The 14,335-nt window shown below is 42.0% G+C and overlaps 1 protein-coding gene across 1 annotated transcript in view; it reads right to left on the reverse strand.

Moving 5' to 3' along the window:
- SUGCT (succinyl-CoA:glutarate-CoA transferase) overlaps positions 1 to 14,335 on the reverse strand; it is a 1,092,618-nt gene that overhangs the window by 856,706 nt on the left and 221,577 nt on the right. The gene's annotated exons all lie outside the window — the stretch shown is intronic.

Here is a 14,335-nt window from a genome sequence, read left to right on the forward strand (position 1 = left end):
AAGCAGTGCACCATTTGACGCAGTAGTATATAATACAACTTTTCTGCCAAAGACTATGAGAACCGTGTACAAATCACGTGCCTGCGATTTGTACACAGTTCTCATAGTTTTTGGCAGGAAAGTTGTATTATATACTAATGCACCAAATGGTACACTGCTGTACTACCCATCGGGTTTGCGGTTTTTCACCACGTTCTCCGGCAACGAATTCCAGAGTTTAATTATGCGTTGGGTGAAGAAACATTTTCTCCGATTTGTTTTAAATTTACTACACTGTTGTTTCATCGCATGCCCCCTAGTCCTAGTATTTTTGGAAAGCGTGAACAGACGCTTCACATCCACCTGTTCTACTCCACTCATTATTTTATATACCTCTATCATGTCTCCCCTCAGCCGTCTCTTCTCCAAGCTGAAAAGCCCTAGCCTCCTTAGTCTTTCTTCATAGGGAAGTCATTCCATCTCCGCTATCATTTTAGTCGCCCTTCGCTGCACCTTTTCCAATTCTACTATATCTTTCTTGAGATGCGGCGACCAGAATTGAACACAATACTCAAGGTGCGGTCGCACCATGGAGCGATACAATGGCATCATAACATCCTCACACCTGTTTTCCATAGCTTTCCTAATAATATAGGCAATCTGTGTTCTGAGGCTGCTGAAGCCATGATTATTCAAGTACTGTTGATCTATATAAAGAACCTTCTGGTTCGCAGCTATTGAAGCAGCAAACATTACAGTACTGCTAATGTATAATATCCTTGCTGGCCCAAGGCTATTGAAGCAGTGAACCGTCAAGTACTGTTAATCTATATAAGGACCTGCTCGTCTGAGGCTATTGAAGCCGAGTAATTCGGATGCAGGTGTTATGTAATGAATCTGAACTTGCTGGGTGCAAATAGGATACAATAAACTCACGGGGACGATGGCTATTGAATCAGCACACCTTCGTATGCGTTAGCAGAGCAGAACCTCCCAGACCACGTTTCTTAAAATGTGCACATTCAGGTACAGCTAGTATAAGCCATGCATATTTGAGTTCTGTATATGAGATGCAAGCATGCAGCTTTTGAAGCGGTGAACATTTTTGTACCGTTGATCCATAAAACAAAATTCTGCGAACCGAGGCCTGTGAAGTGAAAACCAACCCAAACATTTATGCACTGGAGATACAAGAAACCTGTCATCCCAAATACTATTACAGGTGTGTATATGCCAGGTGCACTGAGTGTATAAGAAACACGATAGCCTGAGGTTACTTAAATGTGTATATATACTGGTGCATTTACTACATAAGAAACCTGCAGCCCTGCAAGCTATGGAAGTGCAGCACATTCTGGTGTAGTTAGCACAGTAACTATCATCAACGGTTATGTACCTTCACTTGCAGTTAGCATGTGATTTCACCCTCATGCATCTGTGCTTGCTATGTTGAAACTAGAGTGAATTCTACCTAGGAAAATAAGTATACATGGCCTATCGTAAACCCTTCCAACAACTGCCAGCCACAGTACAGTAGCCTAAACTGTTTTGCATAACCCGCCTGGAGAATATTAGCTCTGAATGTAATCCTGATGTAACACCAGCCATCCTGGATGAGTCTGTGGCTGCAACCTCAGCAAGGAAGATGTAAAAACGGCAGGCCATCAAGTTGCTGAGATCGCTATTTGGGATCCCACAGCTCACAGTAGCCTACAGCGAGACTGCAAAACACTAAAGAAGAACCATTAAATGACAGAATCAAAAACACAGTATATAAAACCAAAAGTGAGTTCCTTACTAGGCGAGCAACCAACATGTCCCTCTATAATTTCCCAGATCAGCTTTTCCGTGCCAGTGCAAAGCAGTGAATGTTGAGGTGACAGGTACACACAGCATCTAAAACCATTAAATTAGTTCTGTCTTGACAAGCAACATGTCCCTTATGATTTTTTAGACAAGCTTTGTTAGAAGAAACCAGCAGGTCAGAGCAGAGAGCCCTGTGGAGTTAAATTTATTGTTAATAGCCCTTTTTGATCAAGTCCCTTCTAATCTGATGCCTTGCTGAACTGAACATAACTATGTGATAATAGCCCTGCTGGGTCAAGACAAAGACCATTTATATCTCGGCTTCCATCTCCAACCTGATCAATCCAGGTCACAAAGATACTGTAACAGATACATTCTTTTCTAATCAAATCAGGTCTTGTATACCACTAAAATCCCCTCACTAGGGATCAGTGCAGTTTATATAATAGGTGTAACACAGTAGAGACTGTTAGAATGAATGCATGCAACCAAAGAGTCTTACAAGAAAGTCAGATGAATAATAAAAAGAGACTGGCTGAGTGCACCCCTGTGGATTAATAGCACAGTGATGGGAGAGCTATACTCTTCAGCACACACCGGTTAAAATGGGCAGCCACAGCACAGAACACTTCCATATGTCTTTGTGATAAGGCTGAGTTTCTCACCATCCACCATCTTGTACCAGCCGCCTTGAAAGGATATATTTTGCCTGTCAGCCACTGGTATAAATCCTCAGAAGCTTACTTGTGTACCTCTGCTAAGCAACAGACACAAGAAGGGTGGTGTTAATGGTCTGAAGCAACTACTCCAATAATTCCCCCTAATATCTTTCCCTTAACTAGTGAAGTTTTTTTTGTTTTTGTTTTTTTTTAATATAGTAATTGGCCCATAAGTGTTACCACCGGTGTGAAAGATTACAATGTCAAAAGTACGCATAGCCGCTGTATGTATAGCTACCTCATCACCCTGGTTCCTTGTATGCTGGTGTCCAGAATATCTGCATCCACTTTCTGTAAAGTGAAGCATAAGAATACATTCACCTCCTCCCGAGCCAGATTATTCACCCCCTTAATGCATGATATATAAATATAAGTACACATAAATAGATGATGGAAAGACAGATCAGTTGCACCCAAAATGGCCGCCCACCACAAGGCCTTGTGGGCCTCCATAGCCCGAAACTGTATGCTGATCATGTCAGTCCTAAAGGGGGGGGGGGGTTCAGACAATGTTAATAAAGAGGTATAAAAATACCGAGTTGGTAGGATGCCATTGGTTAAGTTGACGCAATGCAGACATAATTATATTTTGGTAAAGCTGCAGGGCTTACAGTCGAAGAGTAAGGTCATTGTTCAGTTTAAAAGCCCTCTAACAACTACAGGAGAATACAAACTCTGAAGAAAATATTCCAACCTGATAAGAGGAGTTTGCTTTGTATATAAAAAGTTAGTTTGAAGGTGTCCCTTTAAACTGATGGAAAAAAATTCCAACCTATGTAAAACATATATATCAAATGGAACCTCAAACCTCCTAACAAGGGACAATACTGAAGTATTCACAACACCTTGTATAAACAGGAGTAGGTTAATATCATAGGTTCCTACTAAGAAGGAAAAAGAGAAAAAAAAACCCAGACGCAAAAACTCATACTACATGAGAAAAACGAATGGGATGAAAAACTCTCTTTCCCTCTTGTAAATAGCAATTAGGTGAACACCAAAAACCAAACTAACCCAAACTGACCCCAGCCCAAAAGAAGACTACCTAAAGGAGCCCCCCCCCCCCCCCGGGAGGAATAAAGAACCCTAAAGATTAAGAAGGAAACTGAAATAGCAAGGGCAAAAACTTACCTACCCACTCTTGCCTAGTAAAGTATACAACAAGCATGCCAAATACAGTAGCTAAAAAGTTACTTAGCTTAATCCAAGCAGAGCAGCTTCCACAATGTCCTTTACTGCTATCTTTGCTGGAAATGCTGGCAGTCAAAAATTCCCCCCAAGGACTCCGGAGCCTTACAAAAATTCTTCAACCGACGAAAAAAAACGCCGACCCTCCAACAAGAGCGCCTTGTTTCGCCAACCTCGTGGCTGCTTCAGGAAGGGCGCTTCAAGTCCATCTAATATTGAAAAACAAAACGACGCTGGAAACTGAGTCTCTGTCGTATGGATACCAAAGATGGTGCAGGAGCAGGAACTCCGGATTGAATTTTGTTTTTTAAATCTTGTAGTAACGTCATGACGTCATTACGTGATAGTGTCATTGCGTATCCAATCACAATGGCCAAAAAGCGAAGAAAGCCACACCTCCAACCCTGCACCTCATTAATAATAAGCATTCCATTGAATATTTCTGTTCAATCCTTGAGGTGCAACTGTTTTAAATAAGTAAATCCAGTGTTGTTCCTTACGCCATAGAATTGTTTTAAAATCCCCCCCTCTCTTACCCATAAACACTTGATCAATGACCATGCATTGCAACTGGTTAAACTGATGTTGAGCCCGTTCACAGTGGCGAGTCATAGGTGCTTCCAACTTGGCATTGGTAATACAATGCCGATGTTCTATAACCCTTGTTTTGAACCGGCGAGTAGTATGACCTATGTAAAGCAAATTACACGGACACCGAAAAAGATAAACCACATTTTTTGATTCACATCTGTGCTTCAATTTGTAAGTCTTGCCATCCGTAGACTTAAACTCCGAACATTCCACTGTTATGGAACAGATAGAACAGTGTCCACACTTCCGATGATATCCCTCAACTTGTATGGTACTCGACCACACGTCTGCCACACTGAGTTGATCCTGAAGATTTTGATTCCGAGCAAAAGAAAGCATGAGGTGATGGTCCTGAAATGCTTCCTGAGTGAGCATGACCTTCCAATGCTTTCTTAGAATCACGGAGATCTGAGGAGATCTATCTGTAAATTTCAAAACACAAGAAATCACTTTGTCCATGCTTTTAGTCCTTTTTTATTGATTATCTTGAATGAGAAGATCTCAATGTTGAAACAGAGCTCTTTTATAGGATTGTTTCACAAGCTTATCTGGATATCCTCTTTCTTTAAATTTGTTTTGCAACTCCCCCGCCGATTCTTGAAATTGTTGAGTGGTATCACAGATCCTATGATACTGCAATAACTGCGAATAAGGCAAGCTGCGTTTAAGATGATAAGGGTGCATACTATCATACTTAAGCAGGGAATTTCCATCCGTTGGCTTGACAAAAACTTCTGTTTTCAACACCCCACAATCCTGCTTGACTAAAACATCCAGGAAGTTAATGCACTCAACATGGGAATTGCATTCAAATTTGATGGTAGCATGAGAACTATTAAGGTTTTGAACAAAATCCCTTAACTGTTCCTCAGAGCCCTGCCAGACTACAAACACATCATCAATGTAGCGGCCCCAATACTGCACCCAGCATATTAAAATTTAAACACCCTAGAAATTATTTCCTCTGAAGTGGCTCCCTTTCTCCAACCAAGCCCAGCCGTGGCCTGTAACGGGCAATGCGCTGCTCACATCTTCTGCTTCCAAAGCGAGGACATGCGAAGTGCCTGAGCGCCTACCAACCATGGTCTACCCTGCACACTGTAAAATTGCCGGGCCCAGCACCTACTGCTGGCGAAACTCTTAGTCACCAGGCCCAGAGACCATACACCAATGCCGATGCCTTAGCCAAGCTCTCAATCTCTTCAAATGACCTCCACACCCACATCCATACATGCTGAGGGCTTAGCCCCATCAGTACTCGCTGTAGGCCAGGGCCTCCACTTCAGTCTAATGGTTCTAGGGTGCCCGTGAGGCGGTGACTTGTGGGTGTTCGAAACATTACCGAGATCTCTGGCATTGCCATCAGCAGTCCCGGGACTCGCTCATACCCAAAGCCTCGGTGCTGTGCCAACTCAAATGCGTTCCTCCCCATGGAAACCTCAGAGTGAGTTTCTCAGAGAAGCTGCAGCAAGCCACAAACCCCAAACTGGCTGCAGAAAAACACCCACACTCTTGTGCTGCCACTCACCCCTGATTTAAACTACACAGTAAACTGCACAGTAAAGATACAAAAACAAATGTACTACTACTACTTATCATTTCTAAAGCACTACTAGACGTACGCAGTGCTGTACACTTGTGAAGAGACAGTCCCTGCTTGACAGAGTTTACAATCTAATTAGGACAGACAAACAGGACAAACAAGAGATAAGGGAATATTAAAGTGAGGATGATAAAATAAAAGGTACTGAACAAGCGAGTAAGGGTTAGAAGTAATCGGGAATAGCCGCAGTCCGGCCCAGAGGAGCAATGCACAGCAGAACAAAAGCCTAGGGTGCTCTCGGCCATACTTGGAAGAGCACTGTACCATCACCGGAAGCCTGCCAAAGCATGCAACGCTGGCTGGAGGGGGGGTCCAGTGGTGTAATGGAAATGTGTGCCCATGCTCACCCGAGCTTCTAGAGTAACAGGCCCATAAGGCTGATCCAAATCATGACCCGCAAATCCTTACCCAACCCTGACAAACGAGTAACAGTCCAGCCTGGAGAAAACTTTTGACATCAGATGTGCTATCAGGAAACATGCCGCTAGACTAACTGATGCCTGCACTACGCTTCAGAATGAAGGAGCCCAATCGTGGTGACTGACCACCTTGCCCAGCCATGCAGAACCTGTGTAATAAGTAAAAAAAAAAGGTAAACTATAAAATTGGACTAATTACAAGAGCAGCAAGATGAACCACTGGGGCAGCAGGGCAAAATGGCGACTGCACTCCTGCAAATGCCCCTCTCTCTGCCTCCAGCGTCTCCCCTTTCCTGCCTCCAGACCACTCCTTTTATTTCCTGCCCTTATCCTTCTTCCTTGGCCTTACTACCTCCCATCCTCCCACTTATATCCCTCATCTAACCCGCCTCCTCCTACCAGTGCCTTCTCCCCCCCTCCCCTCTGGCCCTGCTCTCCTGCCATGCCAGGGCTGACACCCATTTGTGCAGCCACCCCTCCTAAATGTCGGGTCAGCTTCCTGAAACTCTGGATCAGACTCTCCTTAGTAATTTCTGTCCAATTGCTAGTATTCCTATTATAACTAAATTATCAGAATCATTGGTAACCGGTTGATTTAGATTTTCAGAAATCTTTTAACAAAGTTCCTCATGAGAACTCCTCAAAAAAATAGAAAAGTCATGGGATAGGAGGCAATGTTCTGTTGTGGCTTAGGAATTGGTTATTGGAGAGAAAACAAAAGGTAGAGTTAAATGCTCATTTTTCTTAAAGGAGGAAGGTGAATAGTGGAGTGCCACACGGAACTGTGGAACAACAAGTAAGGTGATTAAATTTGCAGAAGAAACAAAACTAGTCAAAGTTTTTAAAACACATGCAAACTGTGAAAAATTGCAGGAAGACCTTAGGAAATTGGAAGACTGGGCATCCAAATAGCAGATGACATTTAATGTACACAAATGCAAAGTGATGCAAATCATAGTTACTTAATGCTACGGTCCACCTTAGGAGTCAGCACCCAATCTTCTGCCTAGTGTGTGGCAGCGGCCAAAAAAGCAAACAGGATGTTAGGAATTATTAAGAAAGGGATGGAAAAAAATAAGACCAGGAATAATATAATGCTTCTGTATCGCTCCATGGTGCAACCTCACCTTTAGTATTGTGTTCAATTCTGGTCGCCGTATCGCAAAAAAGATATAGCAGAATTAGAAAAGGTCAATAGAAAAGCAACCAAAATGATAAAAGGGATGGAACTCCTCTCATATGAGGAAAGGCTAGAGATTAGGGCTCTTCAGCTTGGAAAAGAGATGGCTGAGGGGAGATATGATTGAGGCCCACAAAATCCTGAGTGGTGTAGAATGAGTAGAAGTGAATCGATTTTTTACTCTTTCAAAAGTTACAAAAGACTAGGGGACACTCAGGGGTCCTTTTACAAAGCATCGGTAAGCCCAATGAGGACTTACAGCACATTATTCTGTGACTACTGCCAGCCCAACGCAGTCGCCAGCGGTAGTTCCAGGTTGAGCGCGCGCCATTTCCAGGAAAAAAACGAAAATCCCGGAAATGGTTAGTGCAGCGGTAACCCGGTGGTAATCGCGCATCACCGCATGATGCCCGGTTACCACAGAAGCCCTTACTGCCACCTCAATGGATGGCAAAGTGCTCCCCACCGCATGGCCACGAGATAAGAGTTATCTTACTGTGTGGCCATTTGTTTTTGTTTTTTTTTTGGGGGGGGGGGTTGGTGCGCAGGAAAAATGGCCCATACAGCAGGGCCCTTTTTCTCGCAGCTTGGGAAAAGGACCCCTCAATTAAGTTACATGGAAATACTTTTAAAACAAATAGGAGGAATTATTTTTTTCACTCAAAGAATAGTTAAGCTCTGGAACTTGTTGCCGGAGGATGTGGCAACAGAGGTTAGTGTATCTGGATTTTAAAAAGGTTTGGACAAGTCTGCTATGGAGATAGACATGGGGAAGCCACTGCTTGTCCTGGGAGTGGTAGCATGGAATGTTGCTACTATTTGGGTTTCTGCCAGGTACTTGTGACCTGAATTGGCCACTGTTGGAAGCAGGATACTGGGCTGGTTGGACTATTGGTCTGACCCAGTATAGCTATTCTTATGTTCTTAAAAACACAATTGTTTGCATATGTCACATTTTAGGACTGAACTTTTACTGACAGCAATTGCTTCTAAAGTAAAGCAAGTTTTAATTAAAGGAGACCAAATAATTTTGCTGTAATTTGACATATCAGTGGCGTTTGATACAGTTGACCATGCCTTCTTTTTGTTGAGGCTAAGTAAGATGGGAATCACTAGAGTGGTTTTAAATTGGTTGACAGAATGTTTACAAAACAGAAGACATTCCATTTTTTTTAAATGTGGCTCACTCTTTGAATTGGAACTCGGTTTGTGGTGTCCCTCAAGGCTCACCCTTATCTCCCAAATTTTTCAACATATATATGAGCACCTAAGGCAAAAAGTTTAAAGTACCTTTATTCAGCAATGGACAATATTAAATTATTTAATACTGAACACAACAAATTCCAAAATTCTTTGGTTTAGTAGCTTGATTGATATGATGCCCTCAGATTTAACTCTGAATTGTGGATTAACACTCCCTGATGAAGAGACATGTAAGGTTTTATGGATTTTGCTGGATACTACATCATCTATGGAATCACAAGTGAATAGTTTGTTTATAACAGTAACTCTTAATTTAAGATTAGTTAGTTGTGTTAGATCTTATTTTCTTGAAGATCATTTTAGACTCTTAGTTCAATTGCTAATCTTACCCCATATTTATTGCTGTAATTCTCTACATCTAGGTATTAAGAGCACAATTTGATTTTTGGTGCTTGTAGATTTGATTGTGTAACCCCACTGATGTTCAAACTACACTGGTTGCTAGTTCAGGCTAGGATTGCTTTTAAAGTGTCCTGCATAATTTTTAAGGTCTTGACTTTAGAATCTCAGGTAGAGGCTGGGATCAGAGTACTCTCAAATTTCCATCAATTACAGGAATTAGATACAAACAAATTTTTGATTCCTCTTTTAGATTTTTGAAGTTAAACTTTGGAATACTCTCCCTCTGAAAATTAGACAGATTCTAAATATGGAGACTTTCATTGTGCACAAGACATTTTTTTAAGTATGAGTATGTCTTATGTCTCACAGAATGGAATTCCTAGTATTGTACTAGTCTCTTACAAATATGTAAACCTTTTTTTTCAAAGGAAGTGGGTGACTAATACAAACTGGGAATAGAACTGAATATAATAAAACTACCTTTACTATGTCATTGACAAACTTCTGTACTGTTAGACATGTTTCCATTTATAAGAAAAATTAGAAAATTTGAAAACAGCATTCACAATGTCAGCTTGTTTCAGCAACATTACCCCAATTCTTCAGCCCACAAGTCCACTAGCCTTGAACAAAATATAAAGAAGTCTCATAAAGGAAAAGTAGCAGACCTGGTAAAAAGATTTACAATACAAAAGGCAAAGAATAAGGCAGAGAATGCTCTACATACCAACAATAGACAGAGTCAGAACTGGTGTACTGTACATTATAACACCTACTACAGGTAGTGTCCGAAGATCTCAAGGTAGTAGAACAATGTGACAAGGCCACCACCATACTAAGAAGGATGCTAGGTGCAAAGAGAGAAGCATAACCAGCAGAAGAAAGGAGATATTAATATCAAGTCCTTGGCAGTATAAGTAACTCTTTTCATACATCCAAGGAAGAAGAGATCTGTACTTGGCCCTTGCACAATCAATGAACCTCACAGTACATTCCAGTGATATCCACCATCCCATTAAAAGCATAGCTTCCCTGTGAATCAGGTGTAAGCCTGTGAATTAGAGCTAAACCAAAGCTCTTTACTCTTTACATTTTTAAACCTTGAATGCCCTGTCTCATCAGTGTACCCCAGAGGCAAAAGACATCCTTCACACATCACGACTGAGCTTTGTATAATACTAGAATAAATTCCACCCTAGCAACCATTCATAACAGGGGCCCTGATAAGCTTTCAGTCAAAGCTGCAAATCAATTGTGTTTCCCCATGGAGATATTTCAGCAGCAGTGAGAAGAAAAAAAAAGCCAGTTAAGTGGACTGTGGGCCAATATGTGTACTCACAGGCCCAGGAACAGCCTATTCCCTACAATGGTTTCCTTGGTAACACTGACACTTCGATCCTTTTAAAGATGATTCCTAATGTGGAATATTGCATCATGTAGCTATAGCTTGGGTTCCTCTTTCCTACATGCATCACTTTGCACTTGCTCACATTAAATGTCATCTCCCATGAACTTGCAATTTTTCACAATCCTTTTGCAATTTAACAACTTTAAATAACATTGGGGCTCATTTTCCAAGCACTTAGACTTACAAAGTTCCATAGGTTACAATGGGGCTCATTTTCGAAAGAGAAAAATGTCCAAAAAGTGTCATAAAGTAGCATTTGGACAAATTTATTCCAAAATATCCAAATCAATATTTCAAAACCTAATTTGCAGACATTTATCTATGCAATTTGTCTGTAGTGTGTCCAAATTACAAGGGAGTGTGTTGGGGCGGGCTTAGGGTGTTCCTAACACTTGGACATTTTACAACCATAATGGAACAAAACAAAAACGTCTAGGGCTGAAACTTCAACGTTTTCATCTAGACCTGTTTTTAGAATGAATAAACAAACAAACAAAGCAAACACTGGGCCTTCAGGATTGAGAAAAATGTAGTCCTTTATTTATAATGAAGACCCGACACGGTCCGTGTTTCGGCGTACAAACGCCTGCATCAGGGGTCAAGGGACTCCTATAGGTCAGCAAAAGGAGCCCTGCTGTAGGTGCTGAAGGCAGTAATATATCCTGATTGTTTATTCCACATTCTTGTCAACTAATCATTTTGCTGACCTATAGGAGTCCCTTGACCCCTGATGCAGGCGTTTGTACGCCGAAACACGGACCGTGTCGGGTCTTCATTATAAATAAAGGATTACATTTTTCTCAATCCTGAAGACCCAGTGTTTGCTTTGTTTGTTTGGTTGGTTGCTTTTGTATGCTGTATTCCCTCTTTTTTGTAACTGTTTAGAATGAATAAGGCACAAAAGGTGCCCTATATGACCACTGGAAGGAATCAGGGATGAGCCCCCTTTACGCCTCCAGATGTCACTGACCCCCTCCCACCCCCCAAAGATGTGATTAAAAAATATTACTTACAAGCCTCTATAACAGCTTCAAATGTTATAGCCAGGTCTATTAGAGCAGCAAGCAGGTCCCTAGAGTAGTGTAGTGGTCAATGAAGTGCACTGTAGAGAGGAGGACCCAGGCCCATATCACACTCTACCTGTTACACTTGTGGTTGAAAGTGTGAGCCCTCCCACACTCCTCCAAAACCTACTATACCCACATATAGGTGCCCCTTCACCCATAAGGGTTATTGTAGTGGTGTACGGTTGGGTACAGTTGGTTGTTGGTGGGTTTTGAAGAGCTCAGCATGCAGTATAAGGGGGTAACGGTGAGATGTGTACCTGGGAGTTTTTATATGAAGTCCACTGCAGTGCTTCCCTAGGGTGCCCCACTGCTGTCCTGGGATATCTGTGTGGCCAGTCTACTAGGAATGCTGGCTCCTCCTACATCCCAGTGGTTTGATTTTCTCTGTTTTCTCTTGGACGTTTTTTTTTTTTTTGGGGGGGGGGGTTTAATAGCCCAAAAAGAAACGCACAAAGCATGAAAACATCTTGCATGTGGCCATTTTCAAAAACAAAAAAAAAGAAATACATTTTGCTGTTTTGAAAATGGCCATATTTCCTATTCAGATTTGGGACATTTAGCGCACAATGTTGAAAGTCCAACTTAGACATCACATCACGTAACTTTGTAGTCTAAGTGCTTTGAAAATATGCTTCTGTCTCATCAGCAAATTTAATTACCTCACTAGTTATTCCAATCTCTAGATTCTTTATAAATGTTAAAAAGCAGCAGTCCCAGCACAAAATCCAGGGGAACCCCACTATCTACCCTTCTCCACTGAGTATACCAACCATTTAACCCTACTCTCTGTTGACTAGTTCTTAATCCACAATAGGACACTACCTCCTATCACATCACTTTCTAATTTCCTCAGGAGTCATTAATGAGGTATGGTATTTTGTCAAATGTCTTTTGAAAATCCAGATATACAATATTGACCGGCTCACCTTTATCCACAAGTTTATTCACCCCTTCAAATAAATTTAGCAGATTGATGAGAAAAGATTTCCCTTGACTAAATCCATATTGGCTTTGTCTCATTAAACCATGCCTATATATATGCTCAGTAATTTTGTTCTTTATAATAGTCTCTACTATTTTGTCCATTCTCTTATCCCTTCTCAACATTCCTCTGTACTTCCACTTCTCATCTTTCCCTCAATCTCAATATTCCCTCCCCCTCTTCTTTCCTCATAGTCAGCAGCACAGGTCATAGGGAACCATACACAGTACTGCTAGTTCTAGCAGCCCTCCTTCTACCTGTAGCTTTCATTTTCAAACAGGAAACAGGAAAACAAAGGGAAGAGAAGGACCATGGGGACTGGCATCATTTTATGCATGCTCTGAGTACCCATGGACTACCTCACTATGGAAAGCAGGCATTACAGAGTACTGCAGCTAGTCTGGTAACCTATTTGTCCCTCACTCAATGCAGCACTCTGATGATGCAAGCTCACTGGCTACTGCCTCCTCATTTTCTGGTCACATGAACTCATATGAAGCCATTTCCTTTTTGGGCCCACGCAAGCTGATTCAACACGGAAGCATTTGTGTGTGTGGGGTGGGGGATATTTCCCCCTTTCCCCACACACTTTAAACTTCACCTAAATATTAAAAAGTTGTGGAGACATATCTGGTTTGCATCTCCAAGACAGAAGATAGTCGATTCCCTGTTGTCTTGGCCCATGAGCAGCCAGTTGGAGGGCGGGCCAGAGGAAAATGGAATGGGGTAGAAGGTGGACTTAATAGAAGAGGAGAAAAGCTCAGGAAGGATACACCCTTTCCCCTTTTCTAACTTTGCATTTCTGAACTCCCTGAAGGAGGACACCCACAGCTCTCTCTCATATTTCATTCTATTAGAGGGCCATCTCCTCAATTTTTGCTTGAAAGATTGGAATTTGAACTTATGACATAGCTTTGAATGCTTCACTGTTGCCTATTGCCCTCAGAGGGCTTGTGTATAATCGTATATGATTTACATATCTATTCTTTAGCCCTTTATACTGAGCTTGCTGAAAATTTAAAGTATCAGACCTAACTTTACTTTCCTAAGAACAAAGTATCACTGAGAACCAGTGTGCACTGTGCATAGATGTTTATACCTATGATTAGCACTTTATGTGCAACTCTTATAGCAGTTCAAGTGTCTCCCGAATCCGCAGAGAACCATCCAGGAGCTGGAACACCCACCCCAGCCCGGCCTGTGGGATTAGATGGCCAGCCTTGTTCACAGCAGTTTCCCTTTCGATTTGTATTTCTTTAGGGTTTCCTGGGGGGAGAAGAGGGTAATCCCACCCATCCCTCCCCAGGTGGAGGAGAGGGTAATCCCACCCACCCCTCTCCAGGTGGAGGCACCAAGCGCCAAGCGAGTAAAGGACCAACAAAGACTGTCTTTGGGAGGCTTCAACTGGGTTGGACCCCGAATCCAGGAGCACCCAGTACAGGGGCATCACATAAAAGGTAAGTTTTGTATTTAAAGATAGTCTTGGTATTTCTGCATTCACAGTTAAGGGGGCATTTCAGAATAGCGTGCAAAAAAGATAGGTGCCAAAAAATATGCAAAATGCTTGGTGCTAAGCACTAGTCTAAAGGGAGCATCTGGGAGACTAGATGCCATTGTAGAATAGAGGGCAAGTTGGCATTTATGTGCTAACAGTTAAGCGCAAAACACTTAGACCTGGTCTATGCACATGCCTAAATGTTGCACTTTAGTGCGTCACTTATGTTACTCATGCAAATGTGGGACTTGCCCATGCCTCACCCACATTTACACACGCCTTACAAATACAGG

This window comes from Microcaecilia unicolor, chromosome 1, assembly GCF_901765095.1.
Source record: "Microcaecilia unicolor chromosome 1, aMicUni1.1, whole genome shotgun sequence".
Classification (NCBI taxonomy): domain Eukaryota; kingdom Metazoa; phylum Chordata; class Amphibia; order Gymnophiona; family Siphonopidae; genus Microcaecilia; species Microcaecilia unicolor.